Below are 12,408 nucleotides of genomic sequence, written 5' to 3' on the forward strand. Positions count from 1 at the left end.
TTTGCTTTTACTACTTATTTTGCGCATGAAGAGTAGAATTTAATAAAAATAATAGGGACTAATATTTAGTGCCAAATATTTTACCCTTCACAAATGCTTTATGCTTCACGCTTCACGTAAAATCACATCAATTACAAAAGAAATAATTTTCTTTAACCTTTTCGCTGCAATACTTGTAAGCGCGAGCGTTCTTCTAGTGTGGGTCATATTTTATGGAACTAGATTAGCAACACTAAATTTTTTTAAATACCCATTACATTTATGATTCTTTCTTTACACCTTTATACGCACAACTTGATCAACTTTAAATTTACATATGTCATTGTCCTACCTCAAGTAATTTAATAACTGCTTAATAAACATATCCACAACACACGAATTAACTCTAACCCGATTTTATCCTCGGAAAGTTCGAGTTGAAATATCGAAAAAATATTTTCGATAAATGCAATATTAAAAACAAAAAGTAACATATAATAATGATTTGTGCATTGCCCTCAAAAACATTTACATTACCCCCCGGTAAGGCGTGCGCCTCTTGATGAGAAACATTTAGGCAGAGATACTAAGATTTTATTAAGAAAAAAACTAGTAGCATATTACGCGTTAAAAGCGCCATAAACAATACGTTATAAGTTTTTACGACCCGCCGAGGCCGAAATTATTTTAGCTAATCCGAAGGATTGGCTCAAATAATTTCACATCGGCCGTTCAGTGCTTTTATACACATATAATAAACGGGTTCAAGGAGAAATGACTCTTGCGGCTTAAACTCTAACAGTAACGTAACGTAAATGTTCCAATAATAAAACATTCGGAAATAACCAAATTTTATTATACCTTTAAATTTCGTAATTGGCTGTTGCAAAAAAAGTAGGAAAGCAAGAAACCTCTCCCAGGCAGACAGAGCATATGTAAGCACATTTATAGCCTTTATATTTCACTTTTATTCTAAATACACTTTTGACATCACTTTATCAAGATCTTTCTCTGACCTGAGACACAAGAGAGTGCATCCGATGTCGCAGCAAGTAAAGTTAAACCGACCATCAAAATCAATAAAGAAGACCGAAAAATAGACCGTTTCACTTTTTACCTCAGCTTTTGTCGAACTTTTGTCGAACGTCTGAAGTCCTGAATTTTAACCCTTTCACCGCGGCAGATATTTTTGCGTGCCATGTCGAAATTTTTTAATATGTAGGAAGCACCTATTAATGCCATATTAATAAAAAAATAAATAACCATATTTTTAGGCTCGAGTGTTTATGGCACTTTTAGTTGCGCAATGATTACTGGCGATTTTATGTAGAACCATCCGCGGGGAAAGGGTTAAACTTGATTTTGGGAGAAGACTACGAAGATTTCACGTATAAATGCAATATTTACCTAAGCAATACGGGGAATCAAAACAATTGTTATACAATTAAAATAATCATTTGATATAAATTAACCTGTCACACAGGACAGATTGATTATTATTATGACCAGTATATTAAAAAAAAAACAATTTAATGAATTTGTATTAATTTTCAAACCTTAAAGTGATAAAATGCCTGATTGTGATGTAGCCTTGCGTTGTATTATAATATACACAATTTTGTTGCTAGGCAAAAATCAAAAGAATCAAAAAGTTTTATGTAATAACTAACAGAACAACAAAATTTGAAAAAAATAAACATTAAATTATTTTATGGACAGTTATGTATGACTGACAAATACTATTTTTCCACATGCTTTATTTTCAATCAAAGACTAAACATATATATTAAATTAAAAATCGTTCTATTATTAATTATATTATAAATTTGACAAAAAATGAGAGCTGGCAGTGATTTGATGTCTTGACACGACGACTATTAAAGCTTAGATCGCTTTTTCTCTAGCTTTAAGCAATGCCTCGATAGCTGCGAGTCTTAATTATTGGGCAAGCCAGCATTATTATGTTAACTCCACCTCTCCTTATGCTTATGGTGATCGATAAAACTTGTGCGTGTCGTATATTGCCATCATCATCGTTTTACCAAGGTTAGAATTATTATTAAAATAAAGTACTGTTTAGAATTATTACAGGTGACTAAAACTAAAATATTGACGAGTATTACAGCATGTAGTTAAGCAGTCATATTGGGCGTTAATGTGATGCCATAATTACATTATTATCAATTACGGACTCGCAAAAAACTATTTTAAATGTGCTTGCAAGATTCTATAAATATTTACATGTCGCCTGTCTTTATCTACCGATGGATCAGAATGAAAAAACTGAACATGGCTAGCAAAGTAAACAAAGACATCGTCTATTTCTGTCCCTACACACATTAAAAATATAATTAACATTTTTTAAAAACTAAATATGTAAGAATGCTTATATTACTAATAGTAATAATATAACTAATACATACATAAATTGTTACCGATATTAAATATCAGTTTTACCAATTAAAGATTGACTGATTTATATTCTAAATTAAACAATTTTCGGACAATAATAATATTTATGGCGAATAACTTTTATTTTAAATTACTAGCATTTATTTTATATAGGAATTTTATGTTTTATGTAAAAATATTTAATTATATATAATTTTTAACTAAATAATATATATTTAATAATTTTGTTAAAATAAATATTTAAAAATATTATTTATTTATGTAAAATTACATAAATATATAAAAATACATGTTGAGAATTTTAGGAGCAGCATTAAAAATATAAATATTTTTATTTATTATTAAAAGATTTTTGTATAAAGGATGATAGATTGATACATATGTATCTACTAGACAGTGGTATTTAAAGTATCGTAATAATTTTCAAATACCATGTAAAAAATAAGCAAATGAACCGCCCTATTGAACTCAGTAATAACGCAAATATCATTTTTTATTTAGACCTATCATAAAAAATAAGCGATACGAAATAGATTCGGCAAATGTAAGCCGAACAATAGTCCTTTATTGAAACGATGCTTTCTTGTAGCAAAAACAATAATCAAACAGATGTAAAAAAAGCAACAACAGTACAACTCGTAAAAAAAATTGACCCACCATTAATCAAACCAACGATCCGTGTCAGAGTAGGGTTTTTCCGATTTAACCCCACAACGGTAATCTCTGATATTATTATTGTGTTATTTAATCTATTTAAATGCATATACATTTTATTATTTATTATGGTAATAAATTTAGAGTTCTATTTCTGGTCGGTTTGCTGTACAAGGTGTTAAGGTCTGAATTCGTACGATTTATATATAAATTCCTAAACAATGCGACAGTCGACGTTATTAAGATAAACTACACGGAGCGTCCGATACAAAGGGGTGCAAATAAAGCCCGATAAGTCAGTGGCAGGGTTTAAACGTCCATTAAAAATGGAAATGTATTGTTATGGTAGCATTTTATCGTGTTGAGTAGTATCACGAAGGCAAATTCTCAGTGGAGGAATATAGAAACGGGGTCGAGCTGAAGGATGGTTTCTAGAAAATAATGAGAATCGTATTAAATTGATAGTATTTTTCAATAATAGCGAAAAGATATATGAATGAAAAATAAAATCGTACTTTGATTCTACTGCGAAAAAAATAGATTTTGTCTAGACTTGAAATCTAAATCATGTCTCGGTTTAGAAGGCTCTTTATATATGAATGCGACTACAAATAAATTGAATTTGCTAGAACACATATGACGTATCTGTTTTATAAAGATATGTAACAAATATATTTCTATAGCATTTTTCATAAAAATACACATTACAATAGCAGTACTAAACACTTATTTTTAAGCTATTTTCGTCTATTTAAAATATGCATTGATTAACGCATCATTATTATTTTTTAAATAACAATATTCATAGAATAACATTGCTAATAATAAGAGAGAAAAACTATTATTTAGGTATTTATTATTTATGTTTAAAGTCTGTACTATTTTCTGAATTATATATAATAAACTTTATATTTGCTTATAAATTATTATTCATGCTTCACTAAAGAAAAGTTTGTGAAAACCTTAATTCAAGTTTTAATTGATTCGAGAATTACTAACTAAATAAAACTAGTTAATGGACTAATTGTTCATTAGTTTTATTAATTCTGGAAAATGAAACGTCCTAATTTATGAATAAGTAATACATTAAACCCTAGCTGTAAATCATTAATAATCATTGTTTATTAAGATATATTCATTAAAACAATTTAATTTTTGAGTTAAATAAATATTAAAAAAATAATCAATTAGTATTTCTTTACATAAATATTAATATTATTTAAAATATAAAAATTTGTTAAAATTAAAAAAAAACGATTTTATTTAAATTATTACAATATTACGTACTAAAATAACATTTTACCAATATGTTAATAATAAACATATTTGTTATTTAAAAACATTTTTAATTTTCCTTATGTTATATAATATATATTTTTTTTAAATATTCATAAAAAATTCTAGGGAATTAATATATTACTTAAACGTTTTAATCACATGAGAATTAAAATATTTACATAATATAGCACTATATTTTAATTCATTTTAATAGTCTATATCTGTAATTGTATTGCTAATATGCGAACAGTTGTTTGTAGATAAGCTTCAACTTTATTTCCAATTTTTTTTTACCAATTAATGGAGCATTCTTCGAGGTAAATTTTCGTACGTAATTTAATAAATCAACGATGTCTGGAAGCTTTACCATAAATTTGAAAAAAAAATTGTGCCTTCTGCTCCTATAAATATAAAATATTTTTTATAATGTTATATGTTAAGGGATAAAAACCACCATAGAGTTGGTGCTATTAAATTTACAGAAGAGTTGATATAATTTTTATATAATAATACTTGAAAAAACGTTTTAAACAATTTATTTAGAAAATGATTTTTTTTTAAACTTTTTATTAAAAAATATAAATTTATTGGTTCAACAATGATATATGACAAAATTGAATTTCTACTGAAAAAATCATGGTTATTAAAATTAAAATTACTGATTTATATTGTATATAAATGATATAGATTTTTTACATATGTGAAATCTATTTATTTACAAGTTATGCTTTAATAAAATAAAAAATTGATAAAAGTATTATTAAATAAAAGTAAACATAAAAACGCATTATTGATATTAAAAGAAAGATGGATATATAATATAAAATAATTAAGTGCATAAGGGTAAATGTTAAGTTAGTAAGTCATTTAAAATATATATCAAGTATTCTCAAAAAAAATGACGTTTTTTTCAATAATATAAAAAATGTTTATTTAAATTTGAATAATACATCATATAATTTCCCTTTAAAATTTTTTTTCCATTTTTCGATAAGTTTTTTAATTCTATTAAAATAAAATGTTGGAGGCTTTGATTCAAAATATTCTAATAGCCGCTTTTCACATCGTCTGCATTTTATTTTATTTTTGTCTAAGAAGTTTTGCGTCGATAGAAATGAATGTTGGTCGAAGAGACCAAAGTCTAGAAAATAAGCTGGATGAGATAAAAGCTTCCAGTCAAGTTCCTTGATTTTATCGTGAGCAATTTCGCTCACGAGGACGAGCATTGTCGCGTTGTAGAACTATTAGGCGTCTGTTGACAAATGCAGACCTTTTCTTACTTCCCCGTGCAAACGATCTAGCTGAACAAAATATAAACCTGCTTTTATTGTTTGGCCAGGTTTAAGTTTTATAATAAAGCATCTCTTTGAAATCCCAACATACACAAAATAAATTATTTTAAGTGGCGCCCAATTTTTAATGTAGGTATTGCTACTTAATATTTGGATCACCACTGTTTTTACGATGATTTTTGTCGTACAACACAGATTTATTATTTGTGGTTATAAGCCAACTAAGCTGTATGATCCACAAATTGTTGGGACTTGCAGATATGCACCGACTCGCTTAATTCGTGTGAAACCCATGCACATTGTTTCCAAACCTTCCCAATTGGACTTAACGACTGATATTTTTTTTTCATTTTTGTGGCCAGGACACTTTATTTTATTGATTAATTATTGATATCGTAATTTCCCGTTTAATTTTTTTAAAACCATCTTTGACATTAACGGATTTCTAGTAAATACCTTTGACGTCACAAATGTTTTTAGTTGGAATATTTGAGATTTAGATAACAAGCAATTTCGTATAAATTGTTGAGTTGGTAGAAAACTATTTAAAATAACAGTAGAATATGTAAGTAAATGTTTTATAAAGATTTAAGTTTAATTGAATTGTATGATTCTATATTGAAAGAAAATATATTAAATAAATTACCACCTTTGCTTAGAAACAAACTTCTACTGCTTATTATTATGTTTTATAGCGTAACAACGTAAATTAATGTGTAATATATTGATATGCTAATAAGTGTAGGTAAATAAACGGAATAAATATATATTATTTTAATACGGCAGAATCGACAGCTTTATATATTATTATACATAATATTATGAAAGCATTATGTAGCAAATATTGTTCCATAAATTTAATATGTATTTATACGGCCCTGTATATAACAATTTTAAATATATAAACAGATTTCAAAACATATTTTTGGAATTTTATAATGACTTTAGTAAATAATTATCAGAACAAAATCAGATACTTGTATCCACTCGCCGCTGCATGCAAAAAGCTCGTTACCATCAAGGAAGAGTTAGTTGTTGCCTTAACGGCGAATATTTATAATTCGTTTACGAAACACGATACCGCAGTTATAGTTAGTTGAACGTTAAAAAAGGAATTTCGCTAAGGGCCGATTGCTCGCCTAATGTTGCCTTACACACTCGTAAACTACCGTAACAATATAGACTGGTGTTTGTACAGTAAAAGAGAGCAGTACAAAACAAATATATTTTTTATTTTTTCTCGAGAATATCTCTCCTGGGGGAGAGATCGGACCAGCACTACCAGGAATACTACGTATGTTTACTGACGTGCCTCATTTACATCACTTTCTCTCTTTCCGTGCGCATTCCTGAATTTACTTTCAAGCATAAATTTTTCTCTTTTTTTTGCTCTACCTCTCTAAACACAGACGGAAGTGTATGCGTACAGAACCGGTACCATGTGTTACGGCCCGGATCTTTCCGGACCTCTGTTTACCGATTCACCTTTTTGCGTGCTTTCTGTCGTTTTATTTTCCTCCTGTCGTTACCAAACACGCGCCCGTTTTATCGCACCATTTTTAAGCCGTTTCGAGTTTGTTTGAGAATCGCTCGAAAAAGTTTATAATCGTCGCTTTTCTGACTGTTTTCGATGTGGGTGAAATGCAACGTATTGTTTTAATTTCTAAACCACCGATTTTTATTGTCTTTTAACAGGTATACTGGTATAAAGTGCTGTCATACAAATACAAAAATAATATCATATTACAATTGTTCTTATAATTAAAGTCTTGATAGTAAATTATACAATAAAAAAATATATTTACCTCAAATTATCGCACCCCCTGAACAACCTATCAAAGAATCCGGCAATTTTAATATATTAAAAATTTATTAAAAAAGATAAATAAAAATCAAACATCGGTGGTTACAATTAAAGAGACAGAACTAATAAAAAACTCTCACCATTTGAAAACGATAAAGAAAAATTAGGAATAACACATGCTTAACTAAAATCTACTTTTTGCGAAATATTTTTATCGTATTTATTATATGTATATTGTGTGAAAATAAATATGTTTTTAAATGTATCTGTTTTTTATATTAATTAAAATTATTTATAGATCGATATAATCATATATAAAAAGACAGAGCAAGATTTTGTAATGAACGTTTTAAGTAACATATTATGAAATATATTATTGATGAGAATATTTTACATTATACTGCATCAAGAAATACAATAATAATAATAATAACTTAAACACTAATTTAACATGCGCTGTAGGCAAAAACAGGTCTCGGTTCTAAATGAAATGGTTGCTTCGAAAGGAAAATATTGAGATATTCAAGAAAACGGGGAATGGCGCAAGAGGTTTAATAATGCGTTATATGTCCCAAACAAAGCATGTCATAAAAACAATTATAATATCCCATCTCGGTTGGCTGGACAATGTAAAAAGACGCTAAGATTGCTAAACAATTATAACAATTTACAATTTGGAAGCGAACGGCCTAAAATAAGGTACTATGACCAGGAGAAAAAAGGGGTGAGAAACTTGGTGAACAGAAGCAGGGATTTAACAAGCTCAAAAAGGTTGTTAGAGCACACAGAGCAATATCACTTTTATATACATAAATATAGAGAAAGTACAGTATTATATTTTATACGTTATATTAAATAATTAAAGGCAATATATATAAATAAAGTTTGTTAAACATTTTGCCTAAAATATATAATGTCACAAATATTTTATTGTATCATGTTATAATGATAGATAACCAATTCATAAATGTCCACATCTTAAATATTTATATTATATAATTATTTTTCAAATATATATGAAAAATATATCTAAATGAAGTTCAATTAGTTGAACCATATAACAAATAAACAGTCTCGTTTGTTTAATTGTTCACTGTTTAATTATATTATTAAATCATTTTTATTTTCTGCCTATGTTATGTATTATATGTATGTTTAGTTAAAATTTGTTTGATAAAAAAATAAGCTATTAAGCTAAATAAATTATAAAAAAAAAATCTGATTTCTCAGATTTAATATAAATTAAAAAACAAAAGTTCATATGGAATTCCAGCCCACGACTTTCAGGTCAATAGACAGAGACTTATACCACTCGTCTATCGTACTGATTTATTTAAAATAAAACTTACTTTTATTATTAAGACACAGACATAAAACATTAAATTTAATTTAAGTTTATGTATGTTTTTGTATTTAAAGCTTAAAATAATGTAAGCTGTGATTGGTATCATGTTGACACGTAAAATAATAAGCTGTGATTAGTATCATGTTGACACGTAAAATAATCATGTTGACGCGTAAAATAAGGGTTGCGAGTATTGAAAATAACATATTAAATATAGCAAAAAATATATTATTAAAATAAATCATGTGGAATAATATTAAATGAACTGGAAAATTACATTGTATCCACCAAAGTTTTTTCGCTTTAATAAATGTGAATAGCGTGTATTTTTTGGGTCATTAACTCATTTGATTTTGGCCAAAAAAATACTTTTATTTTAAAATAAATATGTTTTCCAACAAATATATTAATTAGCTTATAAATTATTATCGGTAAAAATATATTAAAAATAAAAACTGACTATTATTTGGCAAAATATGCATTAGAGTATATATTTAACACATTTATTTACGTTGTCTGTCAAAATATGCATTATCATTATCTGTAAAAATATGGATTAGCGTATATTTTTAACATATGTATTTACGTATATTGACTATTTATTTAATTAAAATTTATTATTGACCTTTATATATCATTAAGTCATTAATTAAACGTTACATATTTTATTTATTCCTGTAAATATTCGTATACACCGTACAAATTAACTTTTATTAATTAACATATTATATTGTGTATATAACGTAAACAAATCCGATTCTTTATTTGTGTTAAGCCACAACGTCTTATGAGGCTTTGCTTTCTCTCTCGGCAAAAACCAAGCTCGAATTTTTCATTACAGTTTCTTATATTTCGTCGTAAATATTAAAGTAAAATTTAATATCCACCCAGTTCGTTTCAAAGGTAAGTAAAGACCTTCAACGGGAAATTTCAATAATCTGTTTATGGACTTGCGAATTTCCGATTTCGTATAAAATTTTTCGCTCCGCTTGGCTTGCCGTATACACATTATTTTACATGTACGTACAAAAGTTACATAAAAAACATATACACTCATATTTTGCTCACTTCGAAAAACCTCTAAAGTGTAATACGAAAGCAGCCGCATGTGTATAATGGTAAAGGTCAAAAATAATTTCTGCGTTATCTTTATATTATTAAAAACGTTTGTCCATAAAGGTCGACCGCTAATACATAATATTTTTGTGGGAAAAAATGCTTTGCCTTCAAATGAAAAAATGTTCCATCCTCACTGAAATTGCTTTGCTTTACTCGATTTATCACAAATTTCATAAAAAGCGTTTTTCATTTCATTCCTTACCCTTTTTCCACTCCATTGAACTACCGCGACTTACACTCGCTAGTTCTCCAATACGTGTAGCTTACATACCTTCGTCATTTTCTAAATATTGGCTTTCTTATATAAGGCCAACATTTAACATTATATTTCATGTCGACAAATAAGGTTGAAACATATATGATATGACATTAAAGTTATTTGACAAGGAAACCTGGTTTAATATGAATTTTAGCAAACAAGATGTTTCCTACTTAAGAGTTAATTATGTCGTAAAACTTTGTTTAATACGTATTTTTAGAATCTGTACGAAAATTAATGAAATGGTATAACTTTTATTATAAAAAGTATAAAAACGATTTTGTTGTAATATGTTTATAATTTTAATTAAGTATACGTCATGCACTTTAATCGTTACATAGAACTTTTAAAAAGTTAAAATATAAAAGTTTTAATCAAAAAGATAATATTTTACACTCTTTCGTAGATACATATATATAAAAAAGTTAGATATGGGGTAAAATATTATTAGAAGTTAACCGTATAGGAAATTTTATAACGTCACGTGACAAGTTAGAGGTAATGTGATTAGTTCGCTAGATATGGCGAGTTTTGATCCGACAACATCATGTAATAAAATTATATTTATAAAACGCGAAAAAATGGAATATCATAGAATTTTATATATTTTAAATTATATATATTTGTATTTATTTATTGTAGTGACGTAGCGTAAAATAATTTAACAACGTTTAATAATATCGGGTATAATTGTAAATATTTTTAACTATTAAAACTGCAGCAGTATGAAATGTTAAAATTATGCTATAAGAATCGAACATACACTGCGCTATTTTAGACTAATATAAAATATATTATGGTAAAATATATTCAATTAAGTTAGTTATTGGATAGCCTAGGAGCATCATTAGAATTGATTTCTCCTGGCTAAGTTTTATTTTAGGAATTTCTATAAAGTTTAATTATTGGCAACTTTGATAGGCCAGTAAAATCTATAAGTTTTTTTAAATTTAAAGCACAACAAACTTTATCAAAAGTTTTGGTAAGGTTAGTGTAGATGACGTCTATAATTACCTATGATTGCCTATATCGAGATTTTTTGTTACATTGTGTTTTGTAATTTTCTGTACATCGGGGAATGTATTTGTTTTAATGATTAGTTAAAAAAAAAGAAACGAACGTACGATAATGTTCTGTATTTTTTAAACCTGCTGTTTTTTCGCTTTAATTTTATCAAATCATACTGCAAGTCAGAAATTGTAAAACTATCGATCAATACGACATTTTACTATGTATATTTTTAATTCTTTGTAATATGAATTTAAACTCGTTAGAGTTGCGTCAAAGAACATTGGAAAGCTATAATTATAATTAGATAAGAAACGAGAGCAAAACGTTGGTAAAGAGAATTAGGTAGAACTTTGGTAAGTTAGTATTTTTCTAGAAGCCTTTAGCTGTGCTCAAGCCTTACCTTAAATCTTAATAAATTTAAATACAAAAAAGTTTAATTATTTGATATTAAGATTTGAGATATGCGTACGTGATAAACGTTGACAAACATTATTTTTGAGCATGTAAACATATATGAAAATAATTCGCTCTCATTTTCGTTAGGCTTTTACTGTTTTTATTTATGGAAAATTTGGTATGATTTATCTTTATTTAAAAACGCATAAACATTTTATTGTATTTTACTGTATAACCCTAATAAGAATTAATTACATTTTAACTTTTATAAAATTTAATTGTAGGCTATATTATATATCCCAACTTGCGCCATATCCCAACGGCAACTAACTGACACGGCAATAAGTAATTCATTAAGAATTTTCTAGATTTATCACCAAAGTCTCCAACTTCCATAAATTTTACCGCTTCGTCATCTCATTGTTCGAATACGTTTTTGGTACGAAAACAGCCTTCGAACTGCGCAAATCACCAATGAAAAAATTAATCGGCAAACTTTCGGGTAAAACCCTGCGGAGTCGTGCGACATTTGCTTCGTTTCAAACTCTAACACATGTCACACACAATTGTAGTGATAATTCGATTTGCCACCAAAGCTCGATCAGTTTAACGATGCGGCATTAAACTTCGCCTCTCTTTATTATTTTTATTTTTGTGGGTCGATCTAAGCATTCGATTTACTGCGAATCGGAAACCATTCGGAGTTCTTCTAGCGAGTGCGCAAAACGCGAAATTTTTTAACCCGTAAAACGGGAAATTCATGATGTGAAAAATGTTTTCGCACGCACGCCTACATATGGTAAATCTTCCATTGAAAATTGCGTCATACGTATGAGTCGTTATTACACGTATGTACATT

General features: G+C 27.6%; 1 protein-coding gene across 1 annotated transcript in view; it reads right to left on the bottom strand.

Annotated features, from left to right (window-relative positions):
- LOC148229575 (transmembrane and immunoglobulin domain-containing protein 1-like) overlaps nucleotides 1–12,408 on the bottom strand; it is an 83,296-nt gene that overhangs the window by 39,883 nt on the left and 31,005 nt on the right. The gene's annotated exons all lie outside the window — the stretch shown is intronic.

This window comes from Plectrocnemia conspersa, unplaced genomic scaffold, assembly GCF_051122295.1.
Source record: "Plectrocnemia conspersa isolate PC_06_02 unplaced genomic scaffold, ASM5112229v1 ptg000011l, whole genome shotgun sequence".
Taxonomy (NCBI): domain Eukaryota; kingdom Metazoa; phylum Arthropoda; class Insecta; order Trichoptera; family Polycentropodidae; genus Plectrocnemia; species Plectrocnemia conspersa.